Genomic DNA, 15,930 nt, shown 5'->3' with positions numbered 1-15,930 from the left:
TGAGATCTGCCTGTGTGACAGCTCACCAGCAACCCGTGTAGCGACGCTCCAGCGATCCCTGCCAGGTCAGGTTACTGGTGTGATTGCTGGAGCGTCGCTTAGTATGACATCTCACCAGCAACCTCCTAGCAACTTACCAGCGATCCCTATCAGGTTGTATCGTTGTTGGGATCGCTGGTAAGTTGTTTAGTGTGACTGGGCCTTTACAGACCGTGCTGTTGATACCTAAAAAATCTATTCTCTTTTAGAGAAATACTGCTCTTAGCTGCTTATGTAGTGCCCCATGGGGCCTAAGGGGTTACTCGTTACTGGGCTAGTGGTTTTGTGGGGTTGCTGCTGTGACTGGCCTGACCCAGCTCTGTGGCCCCGTCGGCTACATGTAAAACAACAGGCGCAAGATGTCCGGTGTAAAGGGGGATGGAAGGAGGGTGAAGGGTCCTTGGGAAGCGTGTCACCGGTTGCAGTGGCGACAGGGATCTCGGCCTCCTCTGATGCCAACACTTCCTGCGACTTTTCCTCTCCCAGGAGCAGTATTGGATGGGGATGGGGGATGCTTTGCTTGGATGTGGTGCGCATCAAGGGATTAGCTGCCACTGCGAAATGTTGCTCTCTCTGGGGCTGGTGTTGACGCAGCTCAGGTAGTCCAGCTCCCCACAGGTGAAGGACAGTGGCGACCGGGGAATGGGGCTGTTGGCGCCGAAGCGGTAATAACAGGTCTAGGCAGCAGCTGTGGGTCCATGTCTTTTACTTACAGTTCGTTAAAAGGCTGCCCTCGGGGTAGCGGTCACCACCATGCTGGGCCCCTGCCGATCCACCTCTGCCCTAGTTTCAGTGTGAAAGCACCTGGTTTCCTGATTGTGTAACTTGATATGAACACAGGATGTTAGGCAAGTGTAAAGCTCAAAACACCAGTGGTTAACTCCCTCTTTCCTGGATAAGTACAGCATTCTAAATCAGATGCAGTACCCTGTGGCGACTGAGGCCTCAGGAGTGTCACATTTAGATAATTTAAAATGTGCAAGGCCTGCAGTAAGGTACATGGAAGTGGATGTACTGCTGATGATAGTGCACACAGACGCCATGGTCACGAGCCAAGGCAAACTGTGCCTGCTGTGAGAGCACAATGAACATACTTGTCATCTAGACCTGTCTTACTTTGCAGGGAGGTGCGGATACCAATGTTCAAGTTAGAACAGTGCGAGCTGGTTGTGGGCTGAATGGCAGATGATGCTTCAACTCTTCCAGTTTACTAGCACCACCATGTCTTCCCCATGATCCAGGCTGACTTGTCAAGAGTCTGGACCACCTAATCCTCACCCTGATCCTCATTACTCCCACCACGGTGAGTCCCAGGAGACAAAGTGATCCCACAGTTGGACACTCTGAGGAGCTCTTTACCTTTCCATTGGATTCTTCTGGTCTCTCATTGTGTAGGTGTTAAGAGGCACATGAGGAGATCATGTGCGTGATACCCAAATATTTTAGGAGCCACAGTCTGAAGAATCAACAGTGGGGAAAGGCAATTACTGTCTCAAGAGGTAGTTAATGATAAGACACAGTTGCCAACAAGTCATATTAAGTCTACAAGTCAGGAGGAAGACCGAAGTTTGAAAGTGGAAGACAAGGTGGTGGACCAATAAGTCACTGATCCAACCTGGCAAAGTATTCAGAGTGAGGACAGCAGTGCAGAGGGGTAGGGATCTGTAGCACTGCAACAAGTGGCAAGAGGCAGTGGGGGGGGCTAAAGGAATAAGGCGAACAACTGTTCCCCAGAGCACCCGCACACTGCAAGATCCCAGGTTAAGGATTAGGTGTTCCCCAGTCTGCCATTTTTTTTCCAGAAAGTACAGAAGACAAGATAATGGTTGTCACGCTTCCCGGTCCTCTGGTCCCGTTCTCCGGTCCCCGTGGCCCGCTCCCCGCTCCCCGGCGGCGTCCCCTGCTCACCACTCCGGTCCAGGCCTCCTCTTCCCCGCCTGCGGCCTCCATGCGTCCAGCTCCCCGCTCCCGGCGCTCCTCTGCGACGTGGGACTCCCAGCCGGGCGCTCCTGCTTCCTCCTCACCGCTTCCTGGACTGGCTTCTGCCACACGGGCCTCGCGCATGCGCATTAGGGCGCGCGCGCGGTCATTGACCCTTTCTTAAAGGGCCAGCATCCAGAAACAGGATATTGCATAGACAGGTACAGGGTATATTAGGTTTCTCTTTCCTGGTGGGCGGGGCCTGTTCTACGTGTTTAGCAAGCTAGTGTTCAGGTCCCCATATTGCTTTGCCCTGTGCTTTGCCTTGTATTAACCCTGTCCTGTCTCATAGAGCCTGTCCTGCCACGCCAGTCGCTCCGAACCAAGTCCATCCCTGGACCCTGACGGTGACTTCGGCGGATGTCCCACCACCTCTGCAGCTCCGCCAGTCTCCAGTCTCTGGCTCCGTTCGGTGACCCGTTCCATCGCTCAGCAGGTTCCGGATCCCGCCTGACCCTACAACCCGGCCTCGGACCCTGAGCCTCGTCACCCGGACTACCGTCCAGAACTCCGTGGGTTCAGCATCATCCACCTTTCCTGCTCCTCTACGGACTGTCCAGCTACCTATAGTGCTTCGGCTGCAATGCATCAGGACCCTCTGGCGGGGGTGACCGGCCTGGCTGCCTCCTCAGGGGAAATCGGTGTACGGTACAGTGCTTCCACCACCCGGACGTAACAGGCCATGGATCCCGCCAAAGCACTAGCGGCCTTGCAGCAGGAACTCACACGCCAGCGCGAGACCCAGACCCGCATGCTGAACTTCATGTCTTCTGTGGATACCCGCCTGAACACGCTACAAGCGACGGCCACATCCTTGGCATCTCAGGTTTCCACTGTACAATCCACGGCCACAGCTCCCGTGGCAGCCTCCTCGGATGCTTCCAGACTTCGTTTGGCCTCACCACCCCGGTACGCCGGAGATCCCAAGACCTGCAGGGGATTCATCAATCAATGCTCTCTCCATTTCAAGCTGCTGCCGCACCTTTTTGCCTCTGACCAAGCCAAGGTCGCGTTCATGATGTCCCATCTAGAGGGAGAGGCACTGGCCTGGATGAACCCCTTGTGGGAGAAGGAGGATCCGGTAACCACCAACATCCAGGAATTCCTGCAGGCATTTCGTGGCACCTTTGACGAGCCCGGACACACCTCCGCGTCTGCCTCATCCCTCCTCCGGCTACGTCAGGGGACTCTGACGGTGGGCCAATATGCCATTCGTTTTCGCACCTTGGCTTCGGAACTCGGGTGGAACAATGAGCCCCTAACCGCCGCCTTCTGGGAGGGACTCTCGGGTCGTATTAAAGATGAGCTGGCTGGTCGTGACGTGCCGTCCACCCTGGATGCCCTGATTGCCCTAGCGACTCGAGTGGATCTTCGCTTTCAGGAACGATCCAAAGAAGTGTCCCGCGAGAGGCGTCCGATACGGCACTCCTCCCCACCACAGAAGTCCATCGCTCCCCAGTTGGCGTCACCTGGCGCGTCTACCTCCGAGCCCATGCAGATTGACCGCCTGAAGCAGTCGGAACAACGCCGAGCAGAACGACTAGCAAAGGGTCTCTGCTTCTACTGCGGTGATGGCACACACCTGCTACGCTCTTGTCCCGAGAAGCCGGGAAACTCCAAAGCCTAGGCTTGGTAGGAGAGGCCACCCTAGGTGCTGGGACTCCGACTCCGTTACCTGGACTATTCAAATCACTACAGAAGAGACCCGGTTCACGGCAGAGGCGTATCTCGATTCCGGAGCAGCAGGCAACTTCATCCAGTAGACCACGGTGGATAAGTACCAGGTGCCTGTCCTCCCACTAGAGAAACCGCTGGTGATCGCCTCTGTTGATGGGAAACCCCTCTCTGACACCGTCTCACTGATCACCAAGCCTGTGGAAGTACGGATCGGTGCTCTGCACACCGAGAAGATCACCTTCTACGTCCTCCCGCGCATGTCTCATCAGATCCTGCTGGGACTTCCATGGTTACGGACACACGAACCATCGGTCAGCTGGAGTACAGGTGAAATCACCCGATGGGGCTCCTCGTGTCACGAGAGATGTCTGAAATCCATCCAGCCCGTCCGACGCCCTCCGGTTCCAGAGTCTTGTGAGGTAGCGCGGTCGGCTGCGCAGCAGAAGACACGGGATCCAGGCATTAAAGTTCATAGCACACGGTGTTTAATCTCCAAACAAAAGTTCACAGCAATATACATGTCCCTCCAGCAGAGAACCCAGGGAGTTGTGAGGCCTCCCCCACACCCGACACACCTGCCTCTCGTTCCTGTTCCCATTTAACCCTTCCTTCAGCCTGTAGGGAAACAGCATTAACCCTAGAGTGGATTTACTTTCTATCATGGAGTGAGCACAACCGGGGCGAGACATACCGGCCGTCATAGATAACCCCGGTCACAGTCTCACATACCCCCCCCCTCAGTTCAAGCGTGCGGGGTTGAACTCCCGCCATCAAACACGGGCCGCGGGACAAGGCATCGGCGTTGCCCTGCAACCTACCGGCCCGGTGTTCAACCGTAAACCGGAAGTTCTGCAGAGAAAGGAACCACCGGGTAACCCGGGCATTCCGTTCCTTGGCGGACCTCATCCAGACCAGTGGAGAGTGATCCGTCACCAAGCGAAACTGCCGTCCCAGCAGGTAATAGCGTAGGGACTCCAAGGCCCACTTGATCGCCAGGCACTCCTTCTCCACTACGCTATAATTCCGCTCGGGAGGGGTGAGCTTCCTACTTAAGAAGGTGACGGGGTGTTCCTCCCCCTGAACCACCTGAGACAGCACTGCCCCCAGGCCGACCTCAGAGGCGTCAGTCTGTACTATGAACTCCTTCCGGAAATCAGGGTTTACAAGAACGGGCTGTCCACACAGGACCCCCTTCAGGGCCCGGAAGGAATCCTCGGCCTGCGGAGTCCAGCGCACCATGACGGACTTCTTGCCTTTGAGAAGGTCCGTCAAGGGGGCTGATAGGCCCGCAAAATCCTTTACAAACCTCCTGTAGTACCCCACGATACCCAGGAAGGCCCTAACCTGCTTCGTGGTCAGGGGTCTAGGCCACTTCTGGATCGCCTCAACCTTGTTAATTTGGGGCTTAATCACTCCTTGGCCTATCACGTAGCCCAAGTAGCGGGCTTCCGTGAGTCCCAACGCACATTTCTTGGGATTGGCTGTCAATCCGGCTATTCGAAGCGCGTCGACCACCGCTTGTACCTGTTCCAAGTGGGTCTGCCAATCGGAGCTGTAAATAATGATGTCATCCAGGTACGCTGATGCATACGCCTGGTGGGGTTCCAGCACCAAGTCCATCAACCTCTGGAACGTGGCCGGAGCGCCATGTAACCCAAAAGGCAAGACAACATAGTGGAAGAGACCCTCCGGCGTAACAAAAGCGGTTTTCTCCTTGGCGGACTCCGTCAGTGGCACCTGCCAGTACCCCTTGGTCAGGTCGAGCGTGGTAAAATATCGCGCCTGTCCCAGCCTATCAATCAGCTCATCCACCCGCGGCATGGGGTAGAGATCGAACTTGGATATTTCGTTCAATCTCCTAAAGTCATTGCAGAACCTTAAGGAGCCATCGGGTTTTGGTATTAGGACAATCGGACTAGCCCATTCACTCCGGGATTTTTCGATGACCCCCAGGCGTAACATTGTCTTTACTTCCTCCGATATGGCTTGTCGTCGAGCCTCCGGTACCCGGTATGACTTCAGGCGTACCTTCAGGTGGGGCTCGGTGACAATATCATGTCGTATCAGACTGGTCCTACCGGGCAGCTCGGAGAAGACGTCGGGGTTCTGCTGAACCAACCGTCTGGCCTCTCGCCTCTGAGTCTTGGTGAGGGCTTCTCCAATCCTTACTTCCGGTTCGTCCTCTCCGGAGGTCACTGGAGCCGGAGGTGAACGACCCGAAGAGGAGGGAGATGGGGAAAAAACAGCCATCAGGCTTTCCCGTTCCTGCCACGGTTTTAATAGGTTGACATGGTATATTTGTTCAGGTTTCCGCCTACCGGGCTGCAATACTTTATAGTTGACCACCCCGACTCTTTCCTTTATCTCGTAGGGGCCTTGCCACTGAGCCAGGAATTTACTCTCCGCCGTGGGGATTAATACCAACACCCGATCCCCGGGTTTAAAGGTCCGCACGGTGGCTTGTCTATTGTAGCGGCCGCTTTGCGCGGCCTGAGCCTCCTGTAAATGCTCCTTCACAATTGGCATGACCGCGCTTATGCGGTTCTGCATTCCTAAAATGTGCTCAATCACACTTTTATGGGGGGTGGGTTCTTGCTCCCATGTTTCCTTTGCCAGGTCCAACAATCCCCGGGGATGTCGCCCGTATAACAATTCAAAAGGCGAAAACCCCGTGGATGCCTGTGGCACCTCTCGTATGGCAAACATCAAATAGGGAAGCATCATATCCCAGTCTTTTCCGTCTCTGGAGATCACCCTTTTTAGCATGGTTTTCAGGGTTTTATTGAATCGTTCTACTAACCCATCCGTCTGAGGATGATACACAGACGTACGCAACTGCTTGATCTGGAGTAGCCGGCATAGTTCTTTGGTCACTTTAGACATGAATGGAGTCCCCTGATCCGTAAGGATCTCCTTGGGCAACCCCACCCGGCAGAACACAGCAAACAACTCCCGAGCTATAAGCTTTGCTGCAGTATGTCTGAGAGGTATCGCCTCTGGATACCGGGTGGCATAGTCAACGATCACTAGGATGTGTTGGTGCCCTCGAGCAGACTTTACGAGGGGCCCCACCAGATCCATCCCTATCCGTTCAAAAGGGACTTCTATAATGGGTAACGGCACCAACGGACTGCGAAAGTGGGCCAGGGGTGCGGTAAGCTGACACTCCGGGCAGGTTTCGCAGAACCGTTTTACCTCCCCAAAGACCCCGGGCCAATAGAACCTTTGCAATATTCGCTCCTGCGTTTTCTTGACCCCTAAGTGGCCACTCATCAGGTGTTTATGAGCCAAGTCGAGGACCCGCCGGCGATACGGCTGGGGCACCACCAACTGCTCTACCCCCACGCCCCGTATTTCATCTACCCGGTAGAGTAAATCCTGTTTAAGAGCGAAATGGGGGTACCTTACCTGGGCACCGGGCAGCTGTGCCACCCCGTCAACTACTGTCACCTGACTCCGGGCATGTATTAATGTAGGGTCCTGGAGTTGGGCTGTCCCAAACGTATCCGGGGACGCTTCCAACTCCGGGATGGGCTCGACCATTTCAGCCTCTCCTGCCAATACCTCTAGGGGTGACCTATCGGGTTCACACTCTGTCCCTATCATGGGGACCCCTACGGCAGGCGTCCCGGATTCAGGATTGTAGGGCTCAGGTCCCGGACTGTCCAATACCTGAAGAGACTTAGGAGGCCCCTTCCATAGAGTCCAAAAATACGGTAGATCCCTTCCTAGGATCACATCATAGGGAAGAGAGTTCATAAGTCCCACCTCATGCTGCAACTGACCGCAAGGTGCTGTGATGGTGACAATCCCCGTGGGATAGTCTCGGCGGTCCCCATGTATGCAAACCACCCCCACGGTACGTCCTGTGGCCTTTACTTTAGCCCTCAAGGTGGACCGCACAAGGGTCACTAAGCTCCCGGAATCCAACAATCCTGTAACCGGACATCCATTCACCTGTATTTGGCACAAGTGGGGCTCAGTCTCTGGGGGAACCAGGTCAGCGGTATACACCACCTGAGCATACATTGAACCCCGCCGGGTAACCCCACAATCCATGGGCTCCGTGGTGAGTGGACACTGGGCTTCCATATGTCCCACCCGCTGGCACCGCCAACATCTAATGGGGACGGAAACCCCCTTGACGGGTTGTCGTTTAGGGTACAGAACTTTCCGGACCTCCGGGACGGCGGCCACGGCCTCAGACGGGACGGTAGTGGACTCCTGCACCGGTGTCGGCGGTGGGTCCTTGGCCCTAGGTTTGGAGGGGCCGGACCGACGGGCGGCACGCAAAGTCTCAGTGTCCCGTATCAAGTCCTGCGTAGCCACATGCCGCTCTACCAGGGACACTAATTGGTCCAGGGTACTCGGGTCACCCTGTCCCACCCACCGTTGAACGGTGACGGGTAAAGTGCGCACAAAACGATCAACTACTACCCTTTCCACCATTTGCGCCGGGCTCAGAGTGTCAGGCTGCAACCACTTTTTTACAAGATGTAATAAGTCATAGGCTTGGGAGCGTACGGGTTTGGCTTCCTCATAGAACCACTGATTTACCCGCTGAGCCCGTACATAGGTATTCACCCCCAACCGAGCCAGTATTTCGGCTTTCAGGGTCACATAGTCAATGGCGTCCTCGGTACAGAGGTCCAGGTACGCTTTTTGGGGTTCCCCCGTCAGATAGGGCGACAATACCTCAGCCCACTGGGGGATCGGCAGCTTTTCCCACTCGGCCACCCGCTCAAACACTGCCAGGAACGCTTCCACATCATCCCCCGGAGTCATTTTTTGTAACGCTTGTCTCACCGCTTTCCGGACGCTGCCGTCGTCACCCGATCCCGGGGTTGTTGCTGCCGGTCCGGCACGGATTGACTTGGCCAGGAGAACCATCTGTTCTTGGTGCCTTTTTTCCTGCAATTTCAAGGATTGCTGGTGCTGTTGCCGCTGTTCATCAGCTTGTTGCCGCTGTGCATCAACTTGTTGCTGCTGTTGCTCCAACGTCTGGAGCAGGTGGGTATTCACCTGTTGTTGCTGTGCAGTAGCCTGAGCCAAATGCTTTAGTATTTCCTCCATGGCGTCGCTGGGTTTGGGCCGTAGTATAGCTGCTTGAATCCAGGACATGTGCTACCGGGTCACCAGACAAGGAAGCTACACCTCACCGGGCTGGCATGCCCGCCGATTCTCCACCATATGTGAGGTAGCGCGGTCGGCTGCGCAGCAGAAGACACGGGATCCAGGCATTAAAGTTCATAGCACACGGTGTTTAATCTCCAAACAAAAGTTCACAGCAATATACATGTCCCTCCAGCAGAGAACCCAGGGAGTTGTGAGGCCTCCCCCACACCCGACACACCTGCCTCTCGTTCCTGTTCCCATTTAACCCTTCCTTCAGCCTGTAGGGAAACAGCATTAACCCTAGAGTGGATTTACTTTCTATCATGGAGTGAGCACAACCGGGGCGAGACATACCGGCCGTCATAGATAACCCCGGTCACAGTCTCACAGTCTCTACCAGGACTGCCTTCTGCCTACAGGTCCTTCACGGACGTGTTTGATAAAAAGGAGTCAGAGGTACTACCGCCTCATCGTCCCTACGACTGTGCCATCGAGTTACTGCCAGGAACTACGCCTCCTCGAGGACGGATATACCCCTTGTCCCCTGCTGAAACACGAGCTATGTCTGCCTATATCACCGAGAGCCTAGCTAAGGGGTTCATTCGGAGGTCCTCGTCCCCTGCCGGAGCAGGGTTTTTCTTCGTCAAGAAGAAGGAAGGTGATCTGCGCCCTTGCATTGACTACCGGGGATTAAACCAGATCACCGTAAAGAACAAATACCCTCTGCCGCTTATCCCCGAACTATTCGATCGGCTCCGAGGAGCCCGTGTATTCACCAAGTTGGACCTCCATTGGGGCCTATAACCTGGTTCGCATTCGCTCTGGAGACGAATGGAAAACCGCATTCAACACTCGGGATGGGCACTACGAGTATTGTGTCATGCCCTTTGGTCTGTGTAATGCTCCGGCAGTCTTCCAAGAACTGGTGAACGACGTGTTCAGAGATCTCCTCTATGTCTGTGTCGTGGTGTATCTGGACGACATCCTGGTCTTCTCTTCGGATCTACAAACCCACCGAGAGAACGTGCAGCTAGTCCTCCAGAGGCTTAGAGAGAATCGTCTGTACGCCAAGTACGAGAAATGCATCTTTAAAAAATCGTCTCTTCCCTTCCTGGGTTATGTAATCTCGGACACTGGCCTGCAGATGGACCCAGAGAAAGTGTCTGCCATCATCAACTGGCCTCCTCTTTCCGGACTGAAGGCTATCCAACGCTTTCTCGGCTTTGCGAACTACTACTGTCAATTCATCCCGCATTTCTCTGCCTTGGCTGCACCTATCTCTGCCTTGACTAAGAAAGGAGCTAATCCTAAGGACTGGTCCCCGGCGGCCGATGCCGCGTTCTGCTCCTTGAAACAGGCGTTTGCTTCTTCCCCGGTTCTCCATCGCCCTGAATTGAACCGACAGTTCACCTTAGAGGTGGATGCCTCCTCCTCAGGAGCCGGGGCAGTGTTGATGCAGAACTCCCCCTCCGGAAAGATGGTCACTTGTGGATTCTTCTCCAAGAGCTTCTCGGCACCCGAACGCAACTACACCATTGGGGATCGGGAGCTACTGGCCGTGAAGCTGGCCTTGGAGGAATGGCGCTACCTCTTGGAGGGAGCTGTATACCCTGTAATCATATACACGGACCACAAGAATCTGGAGTACCTGCGGTCTGCCCAAAGACTGAATCCACGACAAGCCCGCTGGTCCTTGTTCTTTGCTCGATTTGATTTCCAACTCCATTTTCGTCCTGCGGATAAGAACGTGCGGGCAGACGCTCTGTCCAGATCCTTCGTGCCCGTGGAGTTGGAGGAGGAGACATACCAGCCCATCATCAACCCCAGTAAAGTCGTTCCGGTGACTCCTGTCGCTCTAACTCAGATACCCCCTGGGAAAACCTATGTCTCAGATACTGACAGACAGAGAGTTCTGCACTGGGGTCATGCTTCTAAGATCGCCGGCCATGCTGGTCAGAAGAAGACTTGGAGTACGATTGTCCATCACTACTGGTGGCCGTCCCTCCGTAAAGACGTCGCAACCTTCGTCTCAGCCTATCCATCCTGTGCCCGGAACAAGATACCCAAGCACCTACCCTATGGACGTCTTCTGCCTTTGCCCATTCCTTCCATTCCGTGGCAACATATCGCAATGGACTTCATTACGGACTTACCCTTATCCTCCGGACATACGGTCATATGGGTTGTGGTGGATCGCTTCTCAAAGATGGCCCACTTCGTTCCCATGGCAGGGCTGCCCTCTGCCCAGGAGCTAGCTGACTCCTTCATACAGCACATATTCCGATTGCATGGCTTCCCCGCACACATTGTGTCTGACAGAGGAACTCAGTTTACCTTGCGCTTCTGGAGGGCTCTCTGCAAATATCTGGGAGTGACTCTGGACTTTTCTTCAGCCTACCATCCTCAGTCGAATGGCCAAGTGGAACGGGTCAATCAGATCCTGACCTCCTTCCTGCGCCACTACGTCAACATCCATCATGACGATTGGTCCACGCTCCTACCTTGGGCTGAATTCTCTCATAACCAGCACATCAGTGAGTCCACCTCCAGCTCTCCCTTTCAGATCGTTTACGCACTGCAGCCTTCTGTCCCGTTGCCAGTATCCTCGGCTTCCGACGTCCCCGCAGCAGATGCTCTGGTTTGGGACTTTTCAGCTATATGGAACTCTGTCAAGTCGTCCCTAGAACGTGCTTCATTGCGGATGAAGAGACATGCGGACAAGAGGCGCCTGGATCCCCCGTGTTTCTCCCCAGGTGATCTGGTCTGGCTTTCATCCAGATATGTCCGATTGAAGTTACCCTCGTACAAGTTGGGTCCTCGCTACATCGGGCCGTTTAAGATCATCAGCAAGATCAATGCAGTCTCCTACAAGCTGCAGCTCCTGGCCACGATGCGGATACCCAACTCCTTCCATGTCTCCTTACTCAAGCCTGTTGTCCTTGGTCCCTTCTCCGCTGAGGTCGGTACTGCTCCCCCTCCTATTGCTGACGATGACATCTATGCGGTAAGGGATATCGTGGCCATGAAGACCGTGCGAGGTCGGCAATACTTCCTGGTAGACTGGGCGGGTTATGGTCCTGAGGAGCGGTCCTGGGAGCCCCGGGAGAATGTTGGCACTCCTCTGATTCGTGCCTTCCTGTCCCGCTTGCGGGGAGGGGGGCGTGGGGGAGGGGGTACTGTCACGCTTCCCGGTCCTCTGGTCCCATTCTCCGGTCCCCGTGGCCCGCTCCCCGCTCCCCGGCGGCGTCCCCTGCTCACCACTCCGGTCCAGGCCTCCTCTTCCCCGCCTGCGGCCTCCATGCGTCCAGCTCCCCGCTCCCGGCGCTCCTCTGCGACGTGGGACTCCCAGCCGGGCGCTCCTGCTTCCTCCTCACCGCTTCCTGGACTGGCTTCTGGCACACGGGCCTCGCGCATGCGCATTAGGGCGCGCGCGTGGTCATTGACCCTTTCTTAAAGGGCCAGCACCCAGAAACAGGATATTGCATAGACAGGTACAGGGTATATTAGGTTTCTCTTTCCTGGTGGGCGGGGCCTGTTCTATGTGTTTAGCAAGCTAGTGTTCAGGTCCCCATATTGCTTTGCCCTGTGCTTTGCCTTGTATTATCCCTGTCCTGTCTCATAGAGCCTGTCCTGCCACGCCAGTCGCTCCGAACCAAGTCCATCCCTGGACCCTGACGGTGACTTCGGCGGATGTCCCACCACCTCTGCAGCTCCGCCAGTCTCCAGTCTCTGGCTCCGTTCGGTGACCCGTTCCATCGCTCAGCAGGTTCCGGATCCCGCCTGACCCTACAACCCGGCCTCGGACCCTGAGCCTCGTCACCCGGACTACCGTCCAGAACTCCGTGGGTTCAGCATCATCCACCTTTCCTGCTCCTCTACGGACTGTCCAGCTACCTATAGTGCTTCGGCTGCCGTGCATCAGGACCCTCTGGCGGGGTGACCGGCCTGGCTGCCTCCTCAGGGGAAATCGGTGTACGGTCCAGTGCTTCCACCACCCGGACGTAACAATGGTCATATGCAAACTTGTGCCATATGAAGCTCAGCAGGGAAGAGACAAAAACAAGCTTGAACACAACCAGCATGTTCAGGCACATGTCTTTCAAGCACTCAACTAAGTGGACTGGGTCCACAATCGTCTGTAGGTGACCCCACTGCCTCTTTCCCTGTGCTATGTGCTGATCAATCCCTTGTCCAGGACGCAGGCATGGATGGCTCCCGCCATGAAACTGTCTTTGCAAATTCACAAATACCATCATGTCCACTTCCTTGTCCCAGCATAGTGTCAAGCTGTCTCTACCCCAGTCATTGGAAAGCAAGCAGAATAACGCAGCCACCATCCCACAGGCCGAAATAGTAAACAGCCACATTTCCAGACTGCTTGCTCTGGAAATTTTGCCATTTAGGCTTGCAGATACTGAGGATTTCTGCAAGCTGATGGTAGCTTTGTACTCAGTCCCCAGCTGCCACTATTTCTTTCAGTGTGCCATCCTCGCTTTATGCAAGCATGTGTTACATAACATCACCCGTACCCTCTGAAACACAGTTACTGGGAAGGTAAACTTAACCACTGATACATGCCTAAATACGTGTGGCCAGGAAATCTATATTTCACTGACGGCACACTGGATGAACCTTGTAGAGGCGGGAAACAAGTTGGAGCCTGAGACGGCACACACTTTACCAACACCTTGAATTGCAGGCCATCAGGGTTTCATCCACCTCCTACACCTGTTCCTGCACCCCCCTCCTCCTCTTCCATCTTTTCCTCATCCATCATCTCCTAATTGTCATTCCTATCAGTAGCAAGGTAGAAGCACTGCAGTACTGTCTTAGTGAAGTGCAAGAGACTCTGCTGAAACTCATATCTTTAAGTGACAACCATCACACTGCTGCAGAGTTGCTGAAAGGTCTCATAGACTAGACAGATCTGTGACTCTTTCTGCTGAATCTCCAATCAGGAATAATAGTCGACGGCCATGCTGAACTAATTGTGCCTGCCCTCGTCAGATCACAGACGTTACTTAGTTAGAGACCTGGCAAGTACCAGCATGGGAGTCAGGCTGAGAATCCCCGATTCCATCGACTCGTCGACGGCCATGCTGAACTCATTTTGTGTGATAATAGCTTTAACCTGGTGGTGGCTCTGAAGCTTAGGAAACTGACACACATACCTTGTCTGGCACACGTGTTCAACTTAGTGGTTCAGCACTTTCTGAAAACTTGCCCAGATTTGCCTGACTTACTTGTGAAGGTGCGCCACATGTGTGCCCACTCCACAAGTCAGTTACAGTTCTGGCATTTCTGCAGCAATGCTTGGAAGTGCCCGTGCACTGACTGATTTGCGACCTGCCCACACTCTGGAACTCAACATTACATACTTTATGTTGGCAAGGCTTTTTGAGCAGTAGAGACCCGTAGTTGAATATCAGCTTCAACATGCCCAATGGTATTCTGGAATCAACCAAGATGGTGAGCGGTGATGACGCTGTAATCAGAGTAACCATCTTACGTCTGTGTCTACTGAAACCCATGCTGTTCACAATGAAAAAAAGCAATACTACACGAAGATGCCCTCAGTTGTCTGTCAGTAGTTCAATATCAATCATTAGTGATATAAAAGGTCTCATTATAGTCAGCCTAGCACAGAATGTGGTATTTATACACATATTATTTACAAGCTCAATGCAAAATTTCTTTTGTCCTGTATACATGGTGGGCCATAAGTATGGATACACCCTGATAAAAATGGAAGTGGTTGCTGATATCACCTTATTGTTTGTGGGATATTAGTACATGGGAGGGGACAAACATTTGAGGCCGAGTGACTCCCATGGCGGCCATCTGCAAAGCTGCCATTTTGAATTCAACTTTACTTTTTTCAATGGGAAGGGGGTCATGTGACAAATCAAACACAGAGAATTGCACAAGAAAAACAGTGGTGCGCTCATTTTTAATGTGAAACAAACCTAACAAGGATGGCACCACCTTTAAATGATTATGATGATAGAAGCATTCTCCCACCCATGGAAAACCATGAAGACAAAAAACCAAAGCATGGGAGTATATGGGCACAGCTTATCCATTCATCCACTGGAAAAATCCAAAATATATAAAAGAGGACAATGGAAATCCTAGTTGTATGCAAATTGTGAGCAAATTTTAATAGCGCAGAATAATGTTAAAAACACATACAAATGAGAGAGACCTAAAAAGAGAGGTCCACCCATGTACAAAAATTGCACAAAACCCCTGAACCTCAAAAAGTGAAAATGTAGAAATATAACACAGGCTCATAGAATTGCAATACCAAAAAACATTACATGAGCGCATAATAAAGTCACAATTATATGACTAACAATCATATTAAAAGGTACAAAGCAATAAAAGCCTGTATATAATACCCAAAAGTATAAATTATGGAGGAGGTAATGTAGGTGCGCCTGCCCTTGACACAACTAGAGCAATACCACAGATCCATGATCCAGGATATGGGGCACCTGAAACAACGGATACAGGAGGCCTGTGGTAGCATTTATTCTGCAGTATTGTGCTCGGTGTGTCAAGAGTGGGAGAAGAGAATCACGTTGACAATTCAACACAATGGACAGCTGTCAGGGCAGGGAGGACTGGTAGGCCCAGGAGGTGGATCCACTGGACCATGCACCCCACCGGAAGTCAGGGTACACGGCAGCCGGAGCACTGGCGAGGCAGGGACAGGTATAACCAGGTCACCAGGGTCACGGAGTACTTTAAGACGGTACAGAATGCTGGTACAGGTAACAGGACACGGTACAAGGGGACCTGAGCACCTAGCTCAAAAGACAAGCTTCAGGACACGTTGATCAGGCGCCGCCCACATGGAAAGGCAAGTCTTATATACCCAGCACAGTCTCATGTCATTTCCTGCTTCAGGTGTGCTGGGCCTATAAGACCAGGAGAATGGGCGCGGCCTGATCCTATACAGAGGCACTAGTCAGAGTCAGAATCCTGAGACCAGGAACAGAACACAGGAGAGCACGAGCGGGGGCGGTAGCTGTGACCGGAGGACACGTGGACCGGATCAGTGGGTACGGAGCGGTGGTGCGATGCAGGTACGACTGGATCAGTGTGTACGGAGCG

Source organism: Anomaloglossus baeobatrachus, chromosome 4 (assembly GCF_048569485.1).
Source record: "Anomaloglossus baeobatrachus isolate aAnoBae1 chromosome 4, aAnoBae1.hap1, whole genome shotgun sequence".
NCBI classification, from domain to species: Eukaryota; Metazoa; Chordata; class Amphibia; order Anura; family Aromobatidae; genus Anomaloglossus; species Anomaloglossus baeobatrachus.
Note: the sequence above shows the minus strand (reverse complement) of the source record.